At 44.4% G+C, this 14,478-nt stretch overlaps 1 protein-coding gene across 1 annotated transcript in view; it reads left to right on the plus strand.

The window, feature by feature from the left end:
• Positions 1-2,784: 2,784 nt before the first annotated feature.
• Positions 2,785-14,478, plus strand: part of prkg3 (protein kinase cGMP-dependent 3) — a 57,068-nt gene continuing 45,374 nt past the window's right edge. The window contains exon 1 of the mRNA XM_034016989.3: positions 2,785-2,972. The gene's annotated coding sequence lies outside the window, so the exon portion shown is untranslated. The remainder of the gene's footprint in view (positions 2,973-14,478) is intronic.

Consider the following 14,478-nt stretch of genomic DNA (forward strand, 5'->3'; position numbering starts at 1 on the left):
AACCACCTTCTTAAAAATGCAGGCACTGTAGCCTTATTTTTAAGGGGAGGCTGGCTCACCGCCGCCCAGGGAGGCCAGCTTGTCATCACCTGGGGCTTTGTTCTATCCAGCAGCAGCAATTACACTGCTGGAAATTCTGGGGCCAGAGCCCAAGGAAAGGGAACCGGCGGCTACAGAGAAGGGGGGAGAAGTGAGGAGACCTCCTCTACCCACAGTAGTGTCACTGCCGGAGTACACAGCGCTGCTGCCACTACCTGACATCAGAAAATAACATCAAAGGCTCTTTTTTTTCGAAAATAGTATATAATGCACTACTTCAAAATATAAATAACTATAATACAATAAACTATTTACATAACATTTTATTTATTTATTTCTTAGCCGACGCCCATATTCAGGGCGACACAATTGTTACAAGATAGCACATTATTTTTACATACAATTACCCATTTATACAGTTGGGTTTTTACTGGAGCAATCTAGGTAAAGTACCTTGCTCAAGGGTACAGCAGCAGTGTCCCCCACCTGGGATTGAACCCACGACCCTCCGGTCAAGAGTCCAGAGCCTTATTTAGCCTACATACCTGGCAACTTTCTAACCTGTACAGTCCACACACAATACACACTTCTCCACTTTCCCTGAGCATTTACCGCATGCTACCCTTCCACAACTGGCACAGACATTTTGCAACCTGGCATTGTTTCTTCTTGCATGTGGGTGCAGCGGCTGCAGCATTGCCAGAAGAGGCATCTTTCTCTGTCCTTTTCTGATCCATAGGTGCTTGCCAAAGCTTCATAGCTAACTGCAAGATGAAGTCCCTCCTGTTGCAGTTTTCCCCGGTATATTCCTTGTACAGAACACACACATTGATGGCTGCCAGGTCCAAAATGTTATAAAATACAGCTACAGGCCACAGACGAGATTCGGTTTTGACTGAATATTGTTGTGCCATGTGTTGTGTTGTGCCTTAATTACAGTTTGTTCTTCAATTCTCTGGCCAATTGCAGTGATGTGAAAAAATGGTGGTCACATTTCTCCCTTTGTTGAGGTATGGCTCTGCCAGCCTCAACACCATGCTGTCTCCCAGTCTCTGGCCAGCAGGGCGTATCATCCCTGCCCAAGTGGGGGAAACCATTGACGAGATATTTTGAAACAATGTCCGCTGCCAGTCAGAACTTGATGCCAAACTTGTCAGGTTTGTTAGCCATATACTGGGTGAATGGACAGCGTGATTTTATAGGAAACAGCTCTCATCTACCGTGATGTTTTGGCCTGGCTTGTAACAGGCAATACTGTTTGTAATGAAACCGTTCCAAATGTCCGATGCCAGGGCAAATGTATCAGTCCGAAGGCATGTGACTCTTGTTGCTCTCACATCAAAATGAACATATAGCATTATTTCTCTGAACCGATTGTGTGCCATTGTCTGACGGAAAAATATAAATTCCCCACTGCTTGGACCACAAGCTCTCCAGATGAACACTTTTGCCCCCATATGCGCCACGAACATTGCAATAACTGCTTGCAACGCCTCCACAGATAATGTCCACAAATCATTATTTTGTATGTGATGTGCCTGCGTTACTGTACATTGTACTATGTGAAATAGCATTTGCATGTTTATCAGCAACATAAAAACATAAAAGCACTCAGTACAGTGTCAATGTTGTGTTTGTTGTGCGGTGTTGGGCCCGGTGTTTCAGTCACTATGTTTTCAGAAGTGCGTCTTGAAAAGGACAACTGATTGTATTGAAAAGGACAGGCATGATTATAGGCTATATTTGATAAATAAATATGTATTGAAATAACCGGTTAAAATGACCGGTTTTGGCGCTTCTAGGTAAACATGCTTATAATTATCAATTTCTTGTGAATACGTGGCTCAAATGCCATCAGTATATCTAATACATATATTTAGGAAAAGTCACGAACAGTCATGCGCATTACATTCCGGAACACAAAGTAATTTAAATTTTAAAACCCAAAACGGTCAAATTGACCGGCTTGGTGCTTCTAGTGTTAAGACCATGTGTGATGGGTACACCCTGCCCCTGTGTGTATTGTATGGTTTTGCATTATTATTATTTGAATGTACTGTTTGTGTGTAAAAACACGTTAGTTTTGTTAATAGTTTTGCAGCATGGATGGGGTTAAACTTCCCCATGGAGAAGCTAAACTCATGGAGAATGTGACCATCTCTAGATTGAATAATTTATTACTAATTTGGAGATGGTCACATGTATAAAAACCTGCAGCTTTGGCTGATCGAGTTTGAGTGTGTTCAGAGGTGGAACGAGAGACGTGAATCGTGAGATGAGAGCCTAGATAAATAACAATTGCTATCCGTGCCGGTTTTACACCAGCATGATACTTGTTTGGTTTTGTCTCTGGCCACTGTGCCATTTTGTTTGTGTTTAGTGTTTTGTTTCCTGTTTTGTTCAAACCTTTTACTTTTATAATTATTAAACCGCACATCAGCGCTTTCATACCCTGCAGTACTGACTGTAGGTCCATTCTCTTCCGGGTCTGACGTCACCACCAGCCAGCCTGTTCACACCCCCCATAAGAGGATATGATCTGGTTAATGTTTCATGTGAGTCCAGTGCTCAGCAGGGCATGCTGTGATTGAGAGGAGGCAGGATGCACAAGGCAAGCACAGAGAGAGAGAGAGAGAGAGAGAGAGAGAGAGAGAGAGAGAGAGAGAGAGAGAGAGAGAGAGAGAGAGAGAGAGAGAGAGAGAGAGAGAGAGAGAGAGAGAGAGAGAGAGAGAGAGAGAGAGAGAGAGAGAGGGCGAACTGTCAAGTTCTGTAGTTCACTGGGATTTGTGGACACACACTTATACCTGTTGCCAAGGAAGGAAGACAATCTGTTCTTCTCATTCCTCTTCTGCCTTCTGAAGAAGTAACTGTTATTGTTTTGGATCCTCTGTCTGATGGTGGATATCTGAGATTATCTGAACACAGGGTGCCAGGTAAGTCAAAGAGTCTCCTCCCAATACTACTTGCATGATACATTTCAGTTATTGTGATACATTATGTATGTTTTATGTTAGTAAACTGCTGCTAGGCCACAGTATTCTTTATTGAGTTAACAGTACTGTAGTACAGGAGTTTTCGACCAGGGGTATGCCTAAGGGTCATCGGGGGTATGTAGGAAGACTCAGAAGTGTACAAATAAAAATGAAAGTAAAAGAAAATAATGATCTTGAATTCATTTTTTTAACGTTATTATATATCATCTCTAAACCACTGTGCATGAATATTTCATTTTTGTTTAGCAGCTCAAAGTTAATCTATGACGTCCGCACTTTACTCCTGTACGCATGCATGATTTTGATTGAGTGGATTTCCACTCTGATATCTATTATAGGGTGGGAGAAGCAGGCATCTGGCAATTCTGCCTATGGAAAGCACTCTGTGCTGCACATGAACTTTGCTGTTATAATGGAATGCTAATTATTATTATTATTATTATTATTATTATTATTATTATTATTATTATGTAATTTAGCAGACGCTTTTATCCAAAGCGACTTATAGAGACTTGGGGGTGAACCTCCTGGTAACAAGCCCCTTTCTTTAACCACTGGACCACCAAGCATCCTAATCGGGGAAGCACAATCTGTCTGCATTTACAGTGCACGCTATTTTGTATTATTAATACTAACTTTGCCGAATAGAAAGCAAATACGGGTGTTTCCAAAGAGAGTCCCAAATACTTTCTTTTAATTCTGTGCATCCAAAGACACGTAATTGAAAGTTTTAAGAATTAAGCCTACTGTTTGGAATTCTGTCCTAGCCTAGCAGTTTGTCAGTCCCAAGCTGTTGTGACAAATTATTTATTAAATAAAAACAGGAGGAAAAAAGAAATGTGTTAATCAAATTATTCTCCCTTTTATTGCAACTGTGGTACCCCCAGACAGAAGGGGTAGTTTCAAAAAAAGGCTGAAAACCCCTGCTGTAGTACATGCTGTATGATCTGTTTATTTTATTTTTTTTTACTATTTTTACTATTCTTGCTTCCATTTTGCAGTTTAACATTAGAACAATTGCACAAGATAACAGCCCATAGTAAAAGCATATCAAAGTGTAATAAAGCATTGTGAAATCATGGTAAAGCATAGGTAAGCATTGTAAAGACCAGCAAGGTATTGTAAGGCATATATAAAAAAAAAACATAGCAAACCATGGTAAACTATGGTAATTGCATGGAACGACAGTGTTTTGTTGACAGAATACTGCTTCCTGCAAGGCAGTTTAATAGAGAAATAAAAATGGATATCCTGTTTGTCTTAGATGACCATATTTTTCAAGGATGATAGGGAGAAGACTGTGCGGGGGTTGGAGGTGAATTAAGGAGACCAAGTACACTGTATAAATCTATAAAATGTACCAGAAAAAAGAGCATTGCAATAATCAATACTAGGTGTTATAAAGGCATGCATCAGTCTCTCAGCCTCCTGCAGCAAAAGAGAACATCTTAGTTTAGCAATATTTCTTAAATAAAAAGTTACATTCCTAATGTGTGGCTCGAATTAAATATCTGGATAAAAAATGACACCCACATTTCAGCTTTTACTCAGAGGAGAAAATCTAAAATCAGAAGGATTTATATTATTTAGTTGATTCTATGATCCCAAGAGTATCATCTCTGTTTTTTTCCGAATTTGACGTTAAAACTTTTTTTGACATCCATTGCTTAATGTCAGCAACACAGGTAATCACATTATTTTCAGCTGAGGTGTCACCCGGTTTTAGAGATAAATATAATTGAGTATTATCAACATAACAATGAAAATGTACTGCATGTCTACGGACAATATTGCCCCAAGCGAAGCATATACAAGAAAAACAAAATTGGACCAAGAACGGAAACCTGCAGGACACAACATGTAACTTTCTTCCTCAATTTTAACAAATTGAAACCTATTTGAAAGATAGGATTTAAACAAAGACAGGACACAACCTGAGAATCCCACTAGATTCTCAAGACGATCAATCAGAATAGGATGATCAATAGTGTTGAATGCTACACTTAGAAGCATAAGAACTGAGGGTGAGCCCATATCGGAGGATAACAGCACACCATTTACCACTCTCATAAGTGCAGTTTCAGTACTACGACACGGGCGGAAGCCTGACTGAAATTTCTCATATATATCATGTGCTGCAAGAAATGTAGTAGTTAGCTCCTACTCTCTCTAAAACTTTGTATAAAAAGGGAAGATTAGAAATAGGCCTGAAATTGTTAGAACTTTTGGATCCATAGCAGGTTTTTTAAACAGTGGTTTTACTACAACAACCTTAAATTATTCTCAAAGGGTTGTTATGCGTTTTTCCAGTTAAGATATTTTATCTATCAACTCTTGATTAATATTACATTTTTCACATATAAATTTGCTCACATATTTTGAACAGCTAATCACAGTGAACATATTAGAAGAATTACATTGCATGGCCTTTGTATCGTTATCTGTACCAGACATGGTTAAAACTAAATAGTAAATAAAAATACACAATGGTAGTTAGTAATAAAAAGTATATAAATAAATAAATCTGTAAACAAATAGACAAGTAAAATGTCAACATCAAACCCCCCAATATACTGCTGCAAAGGCAAATGAATAAAACTATAAAACAGATATTTAACGTAATAGAGTCTAGGCCTTACAACCATCTGTTGTACTGCACTCCTGAAGAAGTCCAGGTCTGTCACTAATTATTTCTGGTGGAGCTGGAGCAAACAACCACTGCTGTAGGTGAGTGGAGTACAGGCCTCAGTCACTGAGCTTTCCTGCTGGAGCTGGAGCAAACAACCACTGCTGTAGGTGAGTGGAGTACAGGCCTCAGTCACTGAGCTTTCCTGCTGGAGCTGGAGCAAACAACCGCTGCCGCAGGTGAGTGGAGTACAGGCCTCAGTCACTGAGCTTTCCTGCTGGAGCTGAAACAATTAAACACTGCAAATGGATGCATCTTTCTCTAAGAAATGGCCTGTCTTTATTTAATGAAAGAAGATGCAGCACCAGCAACACTTGGTAAACTATATCATAATTCATTCACATAAATACATACCAGGGATCGCCCATTAGGTCAGCTTCAATTTATCATTCATTTATTTTGTAGGTGTGGCAAGGTGCGGCTCTGGTTTGCGGAACCCCTCTCTGGTTTAACCCAGACAGGGTATTCTTCAGTTGATACTATACCAGCTAACTTAACTGGAGGGTTAGCATCTCCTTAACTAGGTTCCACAATATAATTCCTTCACCCCAATGTTCCCCACACAAGCCCCTTGCAAATAAATGGAAGCCCAGAGACTCAGTCAGGTGGTGCTCAAAAGAGCAATTAATTTATTTACAGAACAAATGGTAAAACAATATAAAAAGTAGTGGCCATACTTTAATCAACACAGGCAGGTCCACAGTGCAACAAATAATAAACGACAGCACTACAGTGTGCAAAGAAATAAATAACAAACCAAAATATAATGTTGCTGAGGCAATATCCCTATCCCTAATCATAGGGATATTGCTGTGTTGCTGCTGTTTGAGTCGGATTGCTTAACTGCTATAAGGGGCAATATCACCCAATCCGGCTCCCAGCAGTAAGTAAACGCCAGACAATAACTTATAATAATTATTAGTTAATACTAATTAACATACAAAAAGGAGGTGAGAAAGAGCAGGCAAAGTCCAAATTATAATTAACTGGTTCCACAAAAAGTAAGAAAATAATACACACAGTGCTCAATCCTGTATTAAAGTGAAGTGCAATACCAAAACCAAAACCAAATACCACAAATCCCAAATTATATATAGATGGATTGGTTTAGATCAATGTCCCCATGGAGCACTGACCCCATAAAATAGTGCCCCACTGTCTTGCAGCTCCCCCACAACAATTAAAACACTAAAACACACACACACAGGAATATTAAAACAATAAAAGCGCATGTGCATGTGGCAGGGTGGACGTGTGGTGACGTCAGGCCAGAAGCAGGAAGGAAAAACTGACACCAGGTAAGTACTGCAGTTTCAAAAATAAAATAAAATATTTAAACACAAAACACTGCACATAAAAGTTTAAACAAAATAATCACGAACACAAAAGAACGCTAAGGTCAGGCTGAGCAACTGCCTTCACTGATCCTTACGTTTAGTTTTAAATAGATTTCTCTCTTCTCTCCTCTCACTCTCGCTCTTGTTCCTCCTCTGAACACCCACCCCGAGTGCAGAGAGCTGCTGGTTTATATGCAGGTGACCATCTCCCGATTTAGCAACAAATTAATCACTTAATTAATTTGGGAGATGGCCACCTGCTGCACAAGGTTTTTAATTATTCCTGGCAGAGGACCTCGCCTCTGCCAGAACACATTTGAAATGAAAACAAAACAATAACAAACAAACACACAGCTACGCCATCATATTTGAATACAATAAATAAATACAAAAACAATACCCACAGCTTTTGCCGTCATTTAATTACATAATAAATCAGAAAACAAAAATACAAAGTAACACAGGGGCGGAGGGGGAGACCCCATTCTAAAAATAAATACTAAATAAATGTACAGGGCTCCTCGCCCTGTTACAGTGCACAATTAACAATACAATGGGAATTTAGTCAATACAACATGCCCGGCTATCAGCAACCAGCAACATAAAACAAACACACAGAAACCAGTGACAGCAGTCTGGTCCTTAAAACAAAACAAAAATTATAATATGCCCTTCAGCCACAAACAAAAATAATACAGAAAATAAAAATAATGCTGTTTGGATTTACCTCGGGAGAATCCGGACACCATTCACCTCCTTTCCTCGCTCTGAATTCACCCTAACACTGCTATCAACAAACAAGCATTAATTATTTAAAACAACACCATACAGAGCACGATAAAACACAATACCAGATAAGGGAGACCAAAAATGTAACCTATCCCTTCCTTCCACCACTCTGTGAGACAAAAACACGCACCCACCTCCAGCCCGGAACAGCTCTTTCTCTGCTCTGCACTGCCTGTATTTATTGCTTGGTGCCCCACCCCCGTAACCATGGTGACATATGCTACATTCCACCACCCCCCTTTTGCATTGACACCCCGTCAACATTACCTTTTACTGGTCACTGTCTGGATGTATCCCTGACAGTGACTCGACTATACAACTATTGGTGCAGGTACCCGTGAGATTCGAAGCTCCTGCATTCCATCCATCAGCTTCGTCTGTAGCACTGACTGTTGACCAGGGTAGATGGTGTGAGCTGAGGTGCTGACCTGCAGCACTCCGACAGGTCCTTCGGAGGACATGTCCAGCTTCTGGAAGAGGTTATTCCACTTCTTACTGCTCAAGAGGTTCCATAGGGGTGTCTTGGAGCCCCTGCCATACAGCCACCTCACTGTCGTCATCCGAAGTATCTTCTTCGGAAGTGAAAGACTCTGAGGGGAACAAACCAAGATCAAGGTGATGTGGAGGAGTAATATCAACAATTGTATCCTGGTGTACTGGTCATATCTCACCTTGATTTACATGTTGAACTGGTCCACTCCCATCCACAGGCTCAATGCAGTAAACCGCACCATGTCCCGTAGGTGATCGAACCACTTGTACTGGACTGAGCTCCATACGTCCTGGATCTTGTTCTGACCCCTCATGCTATGGTTCTTCAAGTAAATCCTCTGCCCCTCTGCCAGTCCTACGTCATAGACTTTCTCATTATGCAGCTTACCCCTTTGCTGCGCTGCCTCTACCAACCGTCTTTTCATCTCATGGTAGGTTGTCTAGAGGATTTCCTGATGCTCTTGGATCCAACACTCTGCTGACCCCCCAGCGGGCTCTACTTCACCTGTACCCAGACAGAAGTCCACTGGCAGTTGGGTTTTCTTCCAAACAGGAGGTAGTATGGAGACTGGTTGGTGGTCTGATGTACTGAGGTGTTATAGGCAAACAGCATATGGGGGAGATGCATAGCCCAGCACCGCTTCTTGTCCAGAGGCAAGCTCCATAGGAGGTCACGTAGAGTGCAGTTAAACCTCTCACACTGGCGGTTCGCTCAGGATGGTAAGGAGTAGTCTGGCTCTTCTTGATTCCATATACCTGGCACAGTTGGTGGAGCACATTGCTCTCGAAATTTCAACCTTGGTCAGAGTGAATTTGCTCTGGCACTCCGAAGCGGTAGAACCATTCCTGTACCAGCACCTTGGCCACAGTACTGGCACACTGGTCCCGGGTAGGTACAGTCTGCGTAAATTTCGTGAAGACGTTCTTAATAACCAATATGTTCTCCCTCCCATCACTCGAGGGCTCCAAGACAGTGAAGTCAAGAGCCAGGATCTCCAAAGGTCTTTAAGCGAGCACGTTCCCCATGAAAGTTCATACCTTTGGCTGCACTGCCTTGGAAAGGGTAAAACGTTCACACTGCGCACACCACTGCTTCACATTCCTCCCATTCCAGGCCAGAACACCCTCTGGCGGACCAGCTGTGTAGTCTTCTCCACACCTTGATGGCCATGGTTGTCATGTAGACTGGTGAGGACTTCTCGGTGAAGAAGTTTCGACAGTAGAAGCGGTATAAACCTATTGCCTCCTCCTGGTGGATAAGCTACCCTGTACAGGACACCCTCTTTCTCTTTAATTCGGTCCCATTGACGCACAAGCTCTGACACTGGTTTCGCCAACTGGATCCGCTCATTCAGGTCTGATTATTATTATTATTATTTATTTCTTAGCAGACGCCCTTATCCAGGGCGACTTACAATTGTTACAAGATTTCACATTATACAGATATCACATTATTTTTACATACAATTACCCATTTATACAGTTGGGTTTTTACTGGAGCAATCTAGGTAACGTACCTTGCTCAAGGGTACAACAGCAGTGTCCCCTACTGGGGATTGAACCCACAACCCTCCGGTCAAGAGTCCAGAGCCCTAACCACTACGCCACACTGCTGATCCACGACACCTTTTCCAGAAATCCCAGCACCGCCCTATCACTGGGTCCTGGGCTTGTACCGTTGACAAGTCAGCCTTCAGCCTACCAGGCCGTGCCATAATGATGCACTGAGCACTAAACAATGCTGCCCGAGCAAGAATTGTCTAAATTTCTCAGTCATGGCCCACTTAAGTGCCAATAGTTCCAGCTTCATGGAACTATAGTTATCCATTTTTATTTTGGTGGGTCTCAATCCCTGACTGGCAAATGCAATAGGACTTAGCCTTCCATCCTGTTCCTTAATAATATAGCTCCTAGCCCTTGATGGCTTGCATCAGTCTCTAGGACAAAAGGTTTAGAAAAGTCAACATAGGCCAACACTGGAGATGATACAAGCTTCTCTTTTAGTGCCTGAAAACACTCTTCACACTCCTGGGTCCAGTTGCTTACAGTGATAGCCCTGCGCCCCTGTCTTCACTTCTTATTTGTCCCAGCCAGTTCTGCCACGAGGTGGTGGAGCGGGGCTGCAAACTTGGCAAACCCTTCTACAAACCTGTGGTAATAGCTACAGAATCCTAGAAATGAATGGAGCTCACTGAGACTCTGTGGTGGTTTCCATTCTGCTACCACCTTGATCTTACCAGGATCAGTAGCTACCCTTTTCCTGGAGACTACACGTCCTAAATAATGCACTTCAGAATTTAATAAAAAGCACTTACTCAAGTTGGCTTTCAGACCTTGATGTTGTAGATGTCTAAGCACCATCTGCAACTGCCCCAAGTGCTAGTCCACAGTAAAGGAAAAGACAATGACATCATCCAGGTACAAGAGTCATGATTGACAGCTCTGATCCCCAAACAGGCATTCCATCAGGCACTGGAATGTTCCAGGGGTGTTACACAATCCAAAGGGCATCCTGTTAAACTCAAACTAGCCAAAAGGAGTGCAAAAGGCAGTCTTGTACCTGTTTGGTTCCGCTATTGGAACCTGATTGAATCCACTGGCCAAGTCAAGAGAACCACTGAGCTCCTCCAAGGGCATTCAGAGATTCCTCAATATGAGGCAGGGGGTACGCATCGTTCTGGGTCTGAGCATTAAGCTGGCGATAGCTGATGCACATCCGAAGATTGACATCTTTTTTCTGGACTAGAACAATAGGAGATGCATAGGGACTACTACTCTCACCGATAACCCGACTATCCAACAGCTGCTTAATATGGGCTTTTACAGCCTCATATTGCGACGGGGGTATTCTGCGGTAGCGCTGGCGGACTGGCACCGTATCCATCAAAGGAATTTCATGGGTAATAGCTGTGGTGCACCCAATATCACCCTCCCCTTCAGAAAATACGTCCCTGTATTCCTGTAGTAGTTTCTGAACTATACGCTGTTCTCCAATACCCAGCCCTGGAAACTGTGAACTGTCCAAATCTGTGTGGAGCTCCCCAGTGTTATCAGCTACAGTCTGAATGTTTACTAAGCCCACATGCTCTGGAACCCCGGCCTGCTCAATAATCTGGACCCCCTGGCCTGGTTTGCGTACTACCTCCACTAGATAGGCTCTCCCCAATGCCGTCCGGCGGTGCAGTTATGCTACCCCTACTCCCACATTCACCACCAGTATCTGCACTTGCCGCTGTACTACTTGTACCATAACAGTAGGTAGGAGGAGTGTGGTAGGCAGCATCCCCTCACCCGACCCTAAAGGTTCCTAACCTGTGGAGTGCCAGCCATCGGCAACAAAAATGAAGTAGCCCACGTACGGTATTTCCAGCCCATTGGCCGCCTGAAGCTTAAGCCACCCACAATACCAGAGCTTTCCCCCACGCCAGCCTCATAAATGCTGGTTAAAGAAGCTTTATTTTATAGTGGTCACCATTGACCCGGTGTCCAAGACACAGGTTATTGACACCCCACCCATATTAGCCACTAAACTACTCCCCACCAAAGTATGACTCCTAACAGTGATGGATTCTAGATTTCTGCCGGTGAAGCCCTATTAAAAGCCCCCGCCCACCCATCCCCCCTCAGATCTCCTACCGACGGGGACTGTTTCTGCACACCATCCTGGTTACAGCAGTTACATATCGGAGGATCAAATCTGTACCAGAAAGAATTTGGAAATGCACACGCTGCTGGTAGCTTGCTGCTGCTCAAAGAGGGACAATACATGGTTAATTTGGGTCTGCTGTTTCTGCAAAGTTTTCCTAATCTCAGTTATCTCCAGGGTAGCTTCAGAAGTGTTCCACTGCCCAGAAGGCCTTGATCAACACCCAATCCCACCTGTGAAAATAACACAAAACTTAATAATACAAATCCACGAAAAGTAAGAAAATAATACACACAGTGCTCAATCCTGTATTAAAGTGAAGTGCAATGCCAAAACCAAAACCAAATACCACAAACCCTAAATTATATATAAATGGATTAGTTTAGAGCAATGCCCCCATGCAGCACTGACCTCATAAAAATAGTGCCCCACTGTCTTGCAGCTCCCCCACAACAGCACAACAATTGAACCACTAAAACACACACACAGGAATATTAAAACAATAAAAGCAGAAATAACCTGTGTGTGCATGTGGCAATGCGCCCCGTCCCTGTGTGCATTTGTGTTGTATGTTGCGTGTGTAAATGTTGGTGTATAGTCATTGGTACACGGGATATAAACGGGTCTGTGTTTCACGTGTATTTAAAAAGTGTATATTTGTATTTAGGCACGGGATTGCACATCACGCACGTGCATTTAAAATATAATATGTGAACACGGGGTTTCACGTAATGAATTCACGTGCTGGGATTCAAGTGAGTAATTAATTAGTAATTGAATCCCAGCACAACGGTATAAATAGATGCACGTTTAGTCACTCGTGGTTAGGTGTTCGGTGAGTGGAGAACGGGATTGGAGACGGAGGTAAAGATAATAATAATAATAATAGTAATAGTAATAGTTAAATCTGCTCACCGTGTTTTGTCTGTGTAGTCCGTTTTTGTTTGTCTTTTTATTTTGGCGTGTAGTGCCGTGTCCCGTGTTTTTGTCTGTTAAACCCTTTTATTTTCTGTGCTGTTTGATTAAATGCTGAGCGAAACCATTCGCTCAGCTCCACCAAAACCCCAAGTCTCTGTCTGTTTACTCCCTGCTTCTGGTCTGACGCCACCCACTCCGGCCGTCTTTGTGACACGTGGTGTCCTGCGTGGGATCGACAGCGCCTCCAGGACTCAGGCCAGAGCAGGAACCGCAGTTTGGATTTAAAAAAAAGGAAAAAAAAAAAAAAAAAAAAAAATGGCAGAAGACGCCATCAAAGTGCGGGACTGGATGCTGGAAAATGCTGGGCTGGAGGCCCAGTCTATCCCAGTAGTCGTCCAGTTCCTGCGATTTATGGACAGAGAGCGATGGGAGGCATATGCAAGGGAACAGACCGTAAGCACCTGGGAGGAAGGTGTGGGGTTGGTCCTCAGCTACCTGGAGGCAATTATAAGTGGAACAGCAGCCCAGGTAGCAGGTCCACCAGCAGAGGAAGAATGCCTGCTGTCCCCGTCTCCACCAGCAGAGGAAGAATGCCTGCTGGTTTTGCCTCCACAGCCCAAGCGGGAGGAGCCTGAGCGTCCACAGCCCAAGCGGGAGGAGCCCGAACGTCCTACGCCTGAGTGGGAGGAGCCCGAACGTCCTACGCCTGAGTGGGAGGAGCCCGAACGTCCTACGCCTGAGTGGGAGGAGCCCGAACGTCCTACGCCTGAGTGGGAGGAGCCCGAACGTCCTACGCCTGAGTGGGAGGAGCCCGAACGTCCAACGCCTGAGTGGGAGGAGCCCGAACGTCCACAGCCCAACAGGGAGGAGTCGGTGCGTCCACAGCCCAACAGGGAGGAGTCGGTGCGTCCACAGCCCAACAGGGAGGAGTCGGTGCGTCCACAGCCCAACAGGGAGGAGTCGGTGCGTCCACAGCCCAAAAGGGAGGAGTCGGTGCGTCCACAGCCCGAAGAGAGGGAAGTCGGGGCTTCCACAGCCCTAGGACCCAAGCTGCCAGCAGAGGGTGAATACCTGCTGGTCCCACCTCCACCAGCAGAGGGTGAATGCCTGCTGGTTCCACCTCCACCGCAGTGGGAGGACTGCTTGCCCCTCCCACCTCCACCAGCAGAGGGTGAATACCTGCTGGTTCCACCTTCACCGCAGTGGGAGGACTGCTGGCCCCTCCCACCTCCACCAGCAGAGGGTGAATACCTGCTGGTTCCACCACCGCCAGGAGCAGAGGAGCTGGAGCTGCCTCTGCCTCCACCACCGCCAGAGACAGAGGAGCTGGAGCTGCCTCTGCCTCCGCCACCGCCCGGAGCAGAGGAGCAGGAGCTGCCTCTGCTGCCCGTACCTCCGCAGGGAGTACGGTGGCCGGAGCCCCAGAAAGGGGAGCTGCCGGCCACGAAGAAGGGGGAGGAGGTCTGGAGACCACCAACCCCAGCAGCAGTTTCGCTGCCGGAGATCGTGGGGGAGGTCTGGAGACCTGCTCCCACTGCAGCAGTTTCGCTGCCGGAGATCGTGGGGAAGGTCAGGAGA

Source organism: Acipenser ruthenus, chromosome 6 (assembly GCF_902713425.1).
Source record: "Acipenser ruthenus chromosome 6, fAciRut3.2 maternal haplotype, whole genome shotgun sequence".
In the NCBI taxonomy this organism is placed as follows: Eukaryota; Metazoa; Chordata; class Actinopteri; order Acipenseriformes; family Acipenseridae; genus Acipenser; species Acipenser ruthenus.